Source organism: Mesoplodon bidens, assembly GCF_964165515.1.
Source record: "Mesoplodon bidens genome assembly, chromosome: 3".
NCBI lineage: Eukaryota > Metazoa > Chordata > Mammalia > Artiodactyla > Ziphiidae > Mesoplodon > Mesoplodon bidens.
The window spans coordinates 83955533-83970541 of record NC_138178.1 but is presented as its reverse complement, the minus strand read 5'-3'; positions in this window follow the sequence as shown (position 1 = coordinate 83970541).

Here is a 15009-nt window from a genome sequence, read left to right as displayed (position 1 = left end):
AGGGGAATTAAAATGGAATACTAAATATAATTGATTAACCCAAAAGACAGTAGGAAAGGAGGAATAGAAGATCAAAAAAGAGATGGGACAAATAGAAAACAAATAATAAAATGGTAGACCTAAACCCAACATATCAATATTTGTATTAAGTGTAAGTGGACAAAGCAGACCAATTAAAAGGCAGAGATTGTCAGACTGATGGAAAAGCAATATAGGTATTCCCACTTTTGGAAAGTTCACTTTACCCCACTTTGCTTTTATGAAAGCCCTGTATTAGTGCATGTTTCTGCTAACTGAAAGAAAGCTGAAGAGGATTTTCACTTTTACGAAAAAAGGCAAAAAGTGATAATTGTGCTCAGCATTTGTTCTGCAGTGAGAAGTTATAGAGGCAGCATGCACCCTGAGCAGTGAGAGGGGCACTGCCAAGCTCCTTCCCTGGAAACTACATTCAGCACCTCAGCATCAAGCTGCCACAGCTTTGAACTGTGTCTGTGAGCATCTGTGGGTATTTTTTTTTTTGCGGTACGCGGGCCTCTCACTGTTGTGGCCTCTCCCGTTGCGGAGCACAGGCTCCGGACACGCAGGCTCTGCAGCCATGGTTCACAGGCCTAGCCTCTCCGCGGCACGTGGGATCTTCCCGGACCGGGGCACGAACCCGTGTACCCTGCATCGGCAGGCGGACTCTAAACCACTGCGCCACCCGGGAAGCCCAGCATCTGTGTTTTATCTCAATTTATCTTGTGCATCCGTTAGCAAGATGTGTCCTGAGGTAATTGCTTCTTTGCTTTATGCCATTTCAGCTTACAAAAGGTTTCCTAGAAATGCCCTACTTTTGGAGAGCAGAGGAAACCTGAATTCCTCTTTATGTTGTTTATGAGAGACACTTTTTAAATGGTTTATTACAGGATATTAAATATAGTTCCCTATGCCATACAGTTGGGCCTTGTTGTTTATCCATTCTATATATAATAGTTTGCATCTGCTAATCCCAAACTCCCAGTCCATCCCCCCCTGACCCCTCTCCCCCTTGGCTACCACAAGTCTGTTTTCTATATCTGTGAGTCTGTTTCTGTTTCATAAATAAGTTCAGTTGTGTCATATTTTAGATTCCACATATAAGTGATATCATATGATATTTGTCTTTCTCTTTTTGACTTACTTCACTTAGTATGATAGTCTCTAGGTCCATCCATGTTGCTGCAAATGGCGTTATTTCAATCTTCTTTATGGTTGAGTAGTGTTCCATTGTATATATATACCACATCTTCATTATCTGTTCATCTGTTGATGAACATTTAGGTTGTTTCCATGTCTTGGGTATTGTAAAGAGTGCTGCTATGAACATAAAGGTGCATGTATCTTTTCTCACACTTTTAAGTTAAAGAAACAGGCTGAAAGTAGAAGAATGGAAAACAATACCTTATGAAAACAGTAGTAAGTAGAAGAAAGCTGGAGTGCCTATAATAATAATAGCCAAAATAGATGTCAAGGCAAGGAGTATTACAAAAGATAACAAGGATCATTTCATAATGATTAAAGGACAAATTCATCAGGAAAACATACCCATTCTGTATGTGTATGTGCCTAATGACAGAGCATCCAAATGTATGGAACACAAACTAGTAAAATTGAAGGGAGAACTAGGCAAGTCCACAGTGACAGTTGAAGATTTTTAACACTCTTTTCTCAGTAACTGATAGAACAATTAGACAAAAATATCAGTAATGATACAGAAGATTTGAACACTATTAATTGCCTTGACCTAACTGATATGTAAAGACACCACACTCAACAAGAGCAGAATACACATTCTTTTCAAATGTATCTGGAAAATTTCAATAAAAGTCAAAAGACTAGAACAAAATAAAATCTCAGCAGCGCAGGTTGTTGGGCTGATGTTCAAACAACTCACTGGGTCATGACCTCAAAGCAAGTGTGGGAGAGATGTATAATTGGAAAGGGACGTTGCAAGTCCTGAGTTGATTCAGGCAGCATTTTGCCTAAGAGATGAGTGGACATAGAAACCGGATTTGAAATAAATCCCTCATATTGTCCAGACTGCCTGTTTCAGTCCCTGAGAATATTTGATAATTTACTTATCACTGATTTAGGAACAAAGGGGGCTTGAACTGGCCTGAACCTCAAATTTCCAGCTCTAGACTTTTTGGGTTTTTTTTTTCCCCAGCGCCTGCGAAGAATACTAATTATTCATAAGGAATCAGTCACGTTGACACACAAGATTAAATAATATATGTTCTGTTGAAGGGGCACATTGGGTTATAAAATGTGACATTCCAGATCTCTCTATATGCAGACCTGATGTCTTATAACTTCTAGTCATGGTAAGCCTGCGAAGGTTAATGATGGTTGATAACTGCCTCTCTTTCTCCCAGAGTGGGACTTTTCTGCCCCAATTCCCACCCATTTCCTTATCTTTCTGTGCTTTAATATCATCATCAGTGTGACTGTGAAAAGTGCTTTGGTTGTTTTAGTAATAAAAGAGCTCAGTGTGATTGAGGTCATGGAAACTAATTGTTAAGGTTACTGGAAATTCATAGGACCAGCTCCTTAGAGTAACTGTAAAGAACACTTTTATTCTGACACCTGAGCATCATATCCTGTCTTCTTTTTCTCCAAGTTTCTCTTTCTCCATCTATGCCCTTCCTACCCCCACCAGATACAGACTCCTCAGTCACTGTGATAAGGTGGGAAAGTGATAGCAGGGAAAAGTAGAAGTTCAAAGATAATCTTCCACCTGGGGGTCAAGCTGTCTCGTACTGGGGAGTTTTAAAAGGTGGGAAACAAAAGGAGAGTCTGAGTGTCCAATATTTTTTTTTTGCAAAAAGCTTTGGAATTTGCCTGTGGTGGGTGCAGGATAACCTCAGAATGTCAGCTCAGCTGTTCAGCCTTGGATCTCTTCTCTTAAAGATGCTTTCCCTGTAAAGTGACTCCACAGATGCCTTGTGTTTGATTCTTTATCATCCATGGCACTGGTGTCTGAGAGGTACTTGTCTCTTCCATGACCTTTCTGAGTCTTATTCAAAGTCATTTGCAGTAGCTCTAATATGATCTATGGACTATTTCCAAATGTGCCTAATTGATATCATGGTGGCCAAAGAATGACCAGGTTACCTCAATTATTCCTTTTCCACCCACACCCTTCAGGATCATGTAGACTCTACCATTATTGCCATGTTAACCCAGACTTCAAGTATAGCTCCCTTTTGGAGGCTCCAGTAGTAGGTAGGAAACTTGCCTGTTATCACAATAATCGCCCAAACCTATTGTCCTACCTAAGCAAATTTCTTATTTATTAGAATATATCACATGAACACAGGGCAAATTTTCATTATGTAAATGAAGTATGTGGCAAATGGTACAAATTAGACTATTAAATGAAATAAACTTCTCTCATTTTGTTTAAAAAAATAGCTCTCTTTTTCTGAGTTCAGGGCCAGCTTCTTAAGCTCAGATTGTTAAGGTGGCATTATCCTCATTGTACGGATGAGAAAATGGAAAGGCAGGGAGTTTAAGTGATTTGCCAAAATTCACCTAGTAAGTTATCAAGTTATCCAGACTCCTTGCTTTTTCCACCACACCATGCTGTCTCAAAGGGTTAAAGTGGGAGTTTGTAAGTTTTTTTGATTACACAAGTCAGTTGACGTGACCCTTGATGAATTAGGAGTCATGAACTCTCATCTGGCAATTCAAGCCATGAAATGTTCCAAGATAAGATATGAATTGGTAGGGCCCTTACTTTGCAGTATTTGTGCATTTGATCTTCACTGATGTGCGCAGCACTGTTAACCCCTTTGTGACAAATACAATGAACCCTATTCAGTCTATGAACTCATGCTGTCCTGAACATCATTTTGATTGTTATCTGTAGTTGGGGTTTCTTAAGCAGAACACTGCAAATCCCTGAAGATGCGTGTGATCTGACTCAGCTGCTCAGTCGACCAAGAGAATCATCCAAAGGTGCAGAGTTGTGCCTCTAAAAATGAACGGTGGTCCTTCCACTCCTTTTGCCACCTGCTTCAAAGCTTCACTGCCTTGATTCCATTTTAGTATTTAATCTTCCATCTTTCTGCATAAAGAAAATGCAAGCCAACAGTGTGATTTCCCCCAACTTCCTGCCCACTCCATCTCTACTCAAGACACATCTGCATCTCCACTCATTCTTGCTTCTTTCTCTCTAGTCAAAGTGAAAGAGGTATCCCTCCTCCTCGATGCACCAGTAGGGTCCAGACAGGAAGTGGAATTCATTCAGATAGTTTAAATGAGGAGACTTTTAAGGAAGGGTCTAATTATAGAGGGCATTTGTGGGCAGGGTTTAAAGGGACAAACAAAAGATGTTGAAACACCCAGAGCTAGCAAAAATGAAAGTCATCACTGCCCTGGGGTTGAAGACAGCATGGGAGGAAATTTTGTTACTAGAGTCTCTGAGATCTGGAGTTCTGTGAGGGGTCATGGTCATGGAGGGATGGGGTGCTGCCAGAGGGATGGGGCAGAGGCAGGTCGTGGCTGACATTGGCAGAACCCAACTGAAAGGTAGCTGTATTAGTCAGAGGAACAGAACACTTATTTATCTACTATAGGAATTGGTTCACACAACCATGGAGGCTGAGAAGTCCTGAGATCTATAGGTGGCAAGCTGGAGACCCAGGAAAGCTGATGGTGAAAGTTTTAGTCTGAGTGTAGGAGAGGACTGCTGTCCCAGCTCAAGCAGTCAGGCTGGAGAAGTTCCCTCTTACTCAGCCTTCTGGTTCTATTCAGGCCTTCAACTTGGATGAGGCCCACCATATTGGGGAGGGCAATCTGCTTTACTCAGTCGATTCATTCAAATGTTAATTTCATCCAAAACTGCCTTCACATACACACCCAGCATAACGTTTGACCAAAGATCTGGGCACCTCCTGGTCCAATCAAGTTGATAAAATTAAATCATCACAGTGGCCATCTTGGGAGACAATATGCTGCTCTCTGTAGGAATTAGTCTCTGGGAGCCCTGAGCAGAGCCAGGGAAAGACATAGGCTGGATCTGGGTGGAGAAGAACCAGCAAAACTGTTTTACTAAATGGATTGAACTCTGTAGACTGGTTTCTGTTCCCCTCATCACTATTTTCAGTTATGCTCCAACTGATCTTGGGCAAAACCTATTCTTTTTTAGACACTTTGGGGTCCAATTAGCCTCATTTTCAGGTATTAAAAATCCAGTCCAATCTTAAACAAGACATTGATTTCTCGGGCTATTCAAATATTCTTCCTTCCCCTCCTGACTCAGCTTCATCAGCCACCAGGGGGAAGTGGGTTCATGCCTGTCCTTTCTCTCTCCTGTTCCATGTCACACCCTCTGCCTCATGGCTGGCTTTCCCCGGGGTGGATCCCAGAGGGAAGACGAGTGGGACTCTGGTCAAAGGTCTTTTGACTTAGCTGAGCTTTTGTTCCTCCTTCTCCCTTGGCTGTTGAATGCCCTCTGTGAGTCACATAGCTTGTATGAGGCCTGTATTAGCTTCCTCTGAGACACCCCATGGTGGCCCTGGATCTACCATTTCCTGATGCAGACAATTCACCCTCTGAACTTCTTCTGACTCTCCCCAGCTCCTGTCCTCCCCAGTGGTACACTCCACAGCCTCCTCTGTTGGGGTTTCCTCTCTGCAGCCGGCAGTTGATCAGAGCAGGGTCCCTTCAGCACTTCTCTGACCCAGCTCCTCCCTCCAGCCTACACCTGGCCTGGGGGAACCCATGTACTCCTGTTTCCCAAATGGTGGTGGAGAATGGGCCCCTCTGCTGCCCCCTTTCAACTGTTCCTTGGTGGGCTGCTGTAGCCAGGCCTGCAGGAGACTTCAGTCTCTTTACCCCCAAATACCGGGGCATACATGTCAAACTCTCCCTTCTACTTCCTCAAATTAAAAAAAAAAATTCTCTCACCATAAGGAAATCCTCTTTGAGTCTCAGCCCAGTCTCACACAGGCTGTTGAGGGGGATATCAACTGACTGGCATGTACTCTCTAGAACAGCAGCAGTCCCCCGCCTTTTTGGCACCAAGTACCCGTTTCATGGAAGACAGTTTTTCCATGGATCAGGGTAGGGGAGATTGGTTCAGGCGGTAATGCGAGCGATGGGGAGCGGCAGATGAAGCTTCACTCAGTGGCCCGCCGTCACCTCCTGCTGTGCAGCATGGTTTCTAACAGGCCGTGGATGGTACCGGTCCATGGCCTGGGGGTTGGGGAACCCCTGCTTTAGAAGGTAGAGGCAGGGCTGGGGCTAGGATGAAGTGAGTGAGGCAGTGTGTGGGTGTAAAATTTAAGAGAGCACCAAAAACTCGGTGATCCACGTACGTGATATGTTTTTATTTATTTATATATTTAAATTGAAGTATAGTTGATTTACACCATTGTGTTAATTTCTGCTGTACAGCAAAGTGATTCAGTTATACAAACATATATATATATATATATATATATATATATATATATATATATATATATATACTTTTTAAAAAATTTTTCTTTTCCATTATGCTTTATCATAGGTTATTCAATGTAGTTCCCTATGCTATACAGGAGGACCTGTTGTTTATCCATTCTGTATATAATAGCTTCAGGTAGGTAATACTTTAATGCAGTTACAAAAAAAATCAAAATTAATGCAAAAAATTCCATGATGAACAAAATAACAAAAATTTAAAAACAGGATCAGAATGGCTGATTTTCCCATTTGCCTCAGGCTCCAAGGTGGCTCATCAGGGCACCATAACTGATCCTGTCTTTAGCTAAAAACTTTAAATAGAGTTAAAAGTTTGATATTTTGGGTCTTAATTTTGAATTTTTAAATACTACCCTATTTTGATTACTTACTTATCTTGATTACTGAGTTTTGGGCACCCCCTTCAGTTTTGCCCAGAGCCAATACCTTGCTTGCTCCATCCTAGCCTCTGTTCTCTGTCCAGGGCACCTAGCACACTGCCCCGGCTCTGAGGTTTGGTCAAATTCCTGAGAAAATGGTTAAATTTCCCTTGCATCGCCTGGTCCATGTAGCCATCCCTGCTTTACAGCTGGGCTGCCATTCGTCATTCCAGACTCCTCTTCCAGCCTCCCCTGCCCCGGGGCCTGGTCACGCCAAGGTCCTCCTAGCGTATGGGCATGCCCTGCGCTCCCCTGCCTCTGTGCCTGTGCTCATCCTTACCTGCTGCCTGGAATGCTGTTTGGAACTCCCCTGGCTTCGAGACTTCTCCTTGGCCTTTGGGAATAGTTCAGTCACCTCCTCTGTGAGGCCTTCTGTGGCCTCTCCAGAAAGAGAGACCCTCGCCCTGTTTGTACTCCCTGAGTCACCCACATATTTCTGTTCCAGCAATGCTGACATGGGCAAGGCAGTGTTGATAGTTTACCACAAACTTAGGGCCTTACAACAACCCAAATTTATTCTCTCTTACAGTCTGGAGGTCAGAAATCTAAGATGGAGGTGCCAGCGAGGCTACATTCTTTCTGGAGGCTTCAGAGGAGAATCCATTTCGTTGCCTTTTCCAGCTTCTAGCAGCCACCTGCATTCCTTGGCTCACAGACTCCTCCCTGCAGCCATCTAACCTCTGCTGCTGTCATCACATTTCCTGCTACTGACTCAGACCCTCCTGCCTCCTCTCGTCACCTTTGAGATGACACGGGGCTCATCCTGGTAATCCAGGATCATTTCCCATCTCAGGGTGCTAGGCTTACTCCCCCTCTGCAAAGTTGCCTTTGCCATGTAAGATCACGTGGTCACAGGTTCAGGGAATTAGCAGGTGAGCGTCTTTGGGGGGCCCTGTTTTGCCTCCCTGAACTATCCATCCTGCCATGCTGGCCACGCCAGAATTGCAGTCATGGTTTCACCCTCCCTGCTTAGCACAAGGCTGAACGTGAAGTTGGTCCTTCACGTGGTCTTGCTGCATCGAAGGGAATTCACAAAGCTGGAGCCTTCCTTCCTGGAAGCTTTTGTGCCCAGGGGCAGCCCTGGGAGTTCTCTGCAGGCCACAGCCCAGTCTCTCTGAACTTGAGTAGATGCCATCATAGAATCCTTCCCAGTTGGGGTGGCGGGGAGGGAAGCATCCCAGATTGACCATCTTCCTCCACTTTACCTCGGTTTCTTTTCCTGGGTCTAATCACTTTCATTAAAATCCACCGCACGTTTCCAGTGTGTTAAATATATATTTGGTTTTATGCTGTGCGTGTCTTCAAAACCTGAGAAAAAAACCCACGTTGAACCAGTAATATGGTTTTACTTTCCCACGGTTTGTAGGAAATCGAGTTCCCAGCAGCTCAGTGTGATTTATCCAAACTCAGAGAACAGACCTGTTCCAGAAATATCCCCATTCTGCTAGTCCTCCCCCAGCTCTCCGCATTGCCTCAGCATCTATTTACAATGCAGGGGGTGGTTTTGTCTGCCAATTTCTGAGCAGGCTGGGAGGCGGGAGCCTGAGCAGAGCATGGCCTGCCCCTTAGTCCAGGCAAGTCCTTTTGGGTCTTATATTCTGGATTTTGGATCCAGTCTTTCTGGGTAAGTGTGGAAGAAATACCGAAATGGAAGCCGCATTTAGCGATGGAGGGGTGATGAATGTTCGTGGAGGTGTTTGCATGCAGTGTCAAAGGAATGTGTTTTAAAAGATTTATGGATCAGCTAAATATTTTGACAGAGAAGCAAAAATAACTGAGGAGACCCTTCCATCTGGCTCCCCGTGTTTACTGCATGAATATTTACACTGCTGCTTTGGGAGTTTCAGCAATTCGAGAATGAATGTACAGAAACAGATTCTGTCTCCTGGCCAGAGTAGGAGACAACTTTTTATCCTGTGAGTTGAGGATAAGCAGAGAAAAATACAAGCACAGGCCACCCTGAGGGGTTTTGTCTCCTCTCCCTTTCTTTTCATGTACAGGACTAATGTCACACCCTCAACCCTCCCCGCAAACTTCTTGATGCATGTGTTGCTGTTGTTATCACTAGTTGCAGATGTGGTTGTACTTGTAGGGGTGTGAGTGGCTGTAATTGAAAAGCCTTGAATAGGTGTTAGAAGATAGTACCAAGGAGAGAAGATGTTGCTTGTGCTTAAGGAATTTCAGGTCTATGGATCAGAGAGGAAACATATGGAACTTTTTTTGGAATGTCAATGCAACTCACGTAGGGGAGGGTGGGCCGTCAGGGAAGGCTTCCTTCCAAGGTGGAATTTTGAGGCAGGGCTGGGGTGTCCGAGAGTTGACGATCTGGCTTGGAGGTCCCGGCACACTGACTTCCCTGACACGCTGGGCTGCCCTCACCTGGGTGCCTGTACCTGGCCTCCCTCCATCTGCAAGGCTGCCACCTGGCTACCCGGCCAGCTCTCACTTCCTGATCTCACCTCAAACAAAAAGTTTTCCTTTTTCATACTAAACCTCATTTGGTGGCAAATCCTTCCTGAACTGCCATGAGGTCTTTAAAGCTGTTGATCATCTTTATTTCACTTTTACTCCTCCTGAGTTTTGCTGCAAAAGTCGGTGTGGTTGACTGCGGGTGACATCCCAGACCCTGATGGAGACAGTAGGAAATATGCAACCTATAGACTGTTTACTTTCCTAATATCCAACAAATGCAGAATTCCAAACCTATCTGGCCCAGGCATTTTGATTAAGGGTTTGTGGACCTGGGTCTTCCTTACAGTAACTGCCCCGAGCATTCCTGTACTTTGTTGGAAAATCTGTCTCCCCAGGAGCCCATGGGCTTAAGAAAGGAGCCTAGTTTCTTCTTTATATACCAGGACCCCCAGATGGGTCATGCCCATAAGCATGATAAATATTGGTTGACAGATTATTAATTGGAGATATTCACTGAGGGTGTCCTTCTTTTACAGTACCACCAGGGAGGATGACAGGGCAGAGCTGTACGGGGTGACTTTGGCCATGAGATGTTGTACGGCTGGACCAGGCAGATGTAGCACGCTCTGCCTGGGGGGGTCACAGCCTGAGATGAGCAGGAAGATTGGGGTTTGGACCCTGCGGACCCACCCCTACCCTGACCCTAGACTCAGGATAAAGTGGGGGCAGGAGATCCTGAATTTACTGATACCAACTCTCTGCTCCACGATGGGATGAGTAAGTTCATTTATAGAAAAACAGAGAAAACCTCCTTCTTGCACATCTACATTTGTGGAGTAGAAGCCACACTGGCTGAACAAATGAATAAAATGATAAAGGAGGACTTCATCATTTACTTTAAATCCCCAATGAGTTTTGTTCTCCTACATGTCAGGCATTGGTTTATATATATTTGTCATTGTATGTGACATCCAAGGGACCTCCACAGCTGGTCCTGACTTATTTAGAGCTAGGTATGCTAGTGGGGCAGAGCGTCCAGAAAATGAGATGGAACGCTAGTGCCAGCTTTGACGTTGGAGTCTATTTCTGCATGTGGGAAGCAAACAGCTTCAAAAAACTTGGTTGAACAAACAAACTCACAGAAAAAGAGATCAGCTCTGTGGTTACCAGAGATGGGGGGTAGAGGGAGGGGGAATTAGATGAAGGTGATCAAAAGGTACAAACTTCCAGTTATAGGATAAATAAGTACAAGGGATGTAATGTACAACATGGTAAATATAATTAACACTCATGTATGTTCCATAAAAGTTGTTAAGAGAATAAATCCTAAGAGTTCTCATACTAGGAAAAATACTTTTTTCTTTAATTTTGTTCCTATATGAGATGATGGATGATCACTACACTTATTGTAGTAATCATTTCATGATGTATGTAAGTCAACACCTTGAATTTATACAGTGCTGTATATATGTCAATTATATCTCAAATGAAACTGGAAGGAAAAAACCCTTGGTTTAAATAGATATTGGTTTAAGAGATCTCTAGAAATCTTGAAGGGGAACCCCAGATAGCTAAAAAAGAACAAATGAAAAAAGAAAAAGGAAAAAGGGAAAAAAATTCATCTCTCTTCCGACCTTGTGGTTGGGGGACTGCAGGATAACCAGTAACCCACTAGGCGGCACTGCTGATCCACCTCTAACTTGAAGCACCCGGGCGCCTGTCTCTATGGTAACAAGTTTACAAATTTATGGGGAGAATTGGCCTTGCCCTCTGGGTGTGTGCGTGTGTGTAAGAACCAGTTTTGAGTGTTCAGAAAAGTCAGCTCTGTGCAGCAGCGACTGTTGATATGTAGCTGTCAAAGAGATACAGAATCACTCTGTGCAAGGCAATAAGGAACGTGCAGAGAAATCGCTCCTTCTAATACAGTCTTTCTTACTACCTTCCCTGACTCTGATGCTCTTTAATGCACGCAGCTAGGGAGCAGGGAGCCGAGGCATGCTGGGAGCCTGGGGCTGGGCTGCAGGCTCGATTTGCTTTTGTGCAAGACGGCACTGCGGGAGCTCAGCCTGGGGAGAGCTGGGGTTGCTTGAACTGTGGGTGTTCCAGGGTGTTCTATCACATAAAATATCACATAAGGCCAGACATCCAGTTCTACGTGTTATTTTATGTCTGGGCTTTTATGATGGCTCTCTGTCGAATGTGGGTATCCCATACCCTCTGTATAAAATGTGTTTCCAGAATGAGGCTCTGCTAGCCCTCGAGACCCCTCCTGCGTGATCAAAAGCCCAGCTCCCTGATCTTTCTCTCCCTGGTACTGTACTTTATCACCGCAGAGTGCCAGGCGCTCACTATTCACTATGTGCTGTCAGGACGTCTTAGATTGTGGACCAAGATGGGGGGGCGGCTCTTACACCTGCAGGGATGCAGAGATGCTTTACATGCTGACAGTGAGTAAATGCTGCTCTGGAGGAAATCCACCCACCCAAATACAGTTTCTTAGCAGCGAGGAAGTTTTTTTGGAGGTGCCTCCTGTGTGGGCCCTAACTGGTGCCCCACAGGTGACCTGCAGAGGGCTTGCTTGCCTCAGTGTAGAATTTGTGCTGGTTTTCAGCCGTAACAGCCTATTCAGTGGGGCCAAATTATTCTTTAATTTTAGTTTTCATGGAGAGAAGGGAAAGAGAAAAGAATGACAATACAGGACCTGAGCAATATTTCTGCAGACCTTTGCAAGAATATGCTCATCATTGGAGTTTTGTCTGGAGAGCTGTTCTGGATAGTTCCTAGAATATTTTTTAAATTGCAAATATTTTGAAGTAATTTCAGAGTTAGAGAAAAGTTATAACAGTACAAAGAATTGCCATATATCCTTCATCCATAGCTCCCCAAATTTGCCTACCGTCATGAAATAGATATCTAACACATTTTTTAATACTTTTAAGGGTACGTTACAAACATGATGTCTTTCTACCTCAGAGTTTCCTTAAAAACAAGGACATCCTCTCACATCACCACAGTACAATTATCAAAAGCCAGAAATTAGCATCAATACAATAGTCATTTAATCAATGGACTTTATTCAAATTTCATCAATTGTTCCACTAGTGTTTTTCATGTCATATGGGAACATTTTTCACAGTTCAGGAGCCAATCCAGGATCGCACATACATTTAGTTGTCATGTATATATGTATCTTTAAAAATGATTAAAGTTAAAAAAAATGATTAAAGTTGCTTTTTACTTGAGAGTGGCGTTTTTTTCCTTCTCTTGCTATTGTGAGTCAGTGGCTTGCAGTTGAAAGTTGTCTACTTCGGGGAATCATGACCGTTTCTTAAGTGGCTGGCAGATGGAAAATACATAAATCCACACAAACCTGGATTCTAATCTCAAATCAGCCAGTTCCTAGCTGTGCTACCTGGGGAAAATTTCTTCATTTCTCTGAGCAGCAATTTCCTTTATAAAATGTAGATAATAATCTGAGTCTTGGAAAGTCAGTATAAGGATAAGTGAGATAGATAATGCCCAATAAAGACTTATCCACCACAGGTCCTGTTGGAGGAAGCTCTATATGCAATTTCCCCTATTCCCAGAGGAAATTCTTTTATATTAAAAATATTCAAGAATATTCAAAATACTTGAAGATGTGTTTTCATTTTCTTAGATTTAAACCACAAAGTAGTTTAAGTAAGCTTTTAAAGACTTTCGTTACCTCAACTTTTTCAACCATTGTAAACATCCAAAAGATCTCTAACTTTTTTTTTTGGTATATAATAATCCCTCCCTCCTTTCCCCTTTGGTAACCATAAGTTTGTTTTCTAAGTCTGTGAGTCTTTTCTGTTTTGTAAGTAAGTTCATTTGTATCATTTTTTAGATTCTACATATAAGTGATACCATATGCTATTTGTCTTTGTCTGGCTTACTTCACTTAGTATGATAATCTCTAGGTCTATCCATGTTGTTGCAAATGGCATTATTTCATTCCTTTTTATGGCTGAGTAATAATCCACTGTGTGTGTGTGTGTGTGTGTGCATGTGTGTGTGTATATATATACCATTTCTTTTTTATCCATTCATCTGTTGATGGACATTTAGGTTGCTTCCATGTCTTGGCTGTTGTAAGTTGTGCTGCAATGAACATTGGGGTGCATGTATCTTTTCAAATTAGAGTTTTCTCCAGATATATGCCCAGGAGTGGGATCACTGGATTATATGGTAACTCTATTTTTAGTGCTTAAAGGAACCTCCATAGTGACACATTTTTTAAATTAAAGTTTTTATTTTGAGATAATTGTAGCTTCATGTACAGTTATAAGACATAATACAGAGAGAGCTCATGTATGCTTTACCCATGTTCCCCCATTGGGAATATCTTGCAAAACGCTAGTAGGACATCGCAGCCAGGATACTAGCATTGATGCAGTTGAGATGCAGAACGTACCCATCACCACAAGCATCCCTCCTGTTGTGCTTCTATAGCTACACCTGTTTCCTTCCCTCCTCCTTCCCCCCCTTCACCCTGGTCAGCCATGAATCTATTCTCCATTTCTATAACAGTATTTCAAAAATCTTATATACATGGAATCACACAGTATGTGATTTTTGGGGATTGGCTTTTTGCACTCAGCATAATTCTCTGGAGCTTCGTGTTGCATAGAAAAACAGTTGGTGCTTGTTTATTGCTTGGTAGTGTAGCATGGTGTACCACGCTCTATAGTTTCCTTTGTAGAGCTTAATTGACTTGAGTTTCATTAAGTTGGTCACACATTAAGGCACACAGACTTCTTCAGGCCAGAAAGTAGTCAGACTGGTGTGTATTTCCACCAAAAGTACAATACTTGAGAAAAAAAATTTGGGAAAAACTTTTCAAAATTTGAAATCAGGAATTCTAAGATGTTTATTATTTCCCAATAGTGAGAGAATTAAAAATAAAAACAATTCTCAAGAAACAAGACTGTTGAAATACGAAAATTTCCCAACAATTGATGAGATATCATTCTGGAGTGTCATCTCTAACAATATGTAACGTTGGGACATCATGATTTTTCTCAAAATTGTTGATTCTGTAAAATTAAGAAAAACAAACCTAGGGAGAATTGTTTGGCAAGTTCCACGAATCTATCTTAGGTTTTTGCATTTTTGGTGCTTATACCTTGCACTTCCTTCAGCTACAGGACCTAAGAAAGACACCAACACCCCCAAGTATAAGTAGCTCTAAAGGAAGCTGTGATTGGCAGATGGATGAGTGGCCATGAAGGAGTTATGGCTCCAGTTGCAGGCTTACATGATAATACATGATGTAAAAACTCCAGTTATGCCACTGCAGGACATTTAGCACTTAAGTGAATAAGTGAACTACTTGTAGATGCACATGTGACTCTTCCTTCCACATCCCTAGAAAGCTTGCATATTCAAGTTGACCCCAAACTTTTTTTTTATTAACATATTCTCATCAGGAAAATGGGAGATCACTTTGCATTTGGCTGTCAGGGAAAGGCTTCTGACCTTCTCTGCTCTGGGATAAGAATTTAACTACTTCTCCTACGGCCATTTAACTTCCAACACAGCCAAGGCAGCGCTAACAGAAATACATGTGGAGGCAGGGCAGCGGGTTGGGAGCTGATTTACATTACAACTTCCCTGAACACCCAGTGTTTGCAATTTTTAGGATGCCCTGAGTTGATCTGCAGGAAGG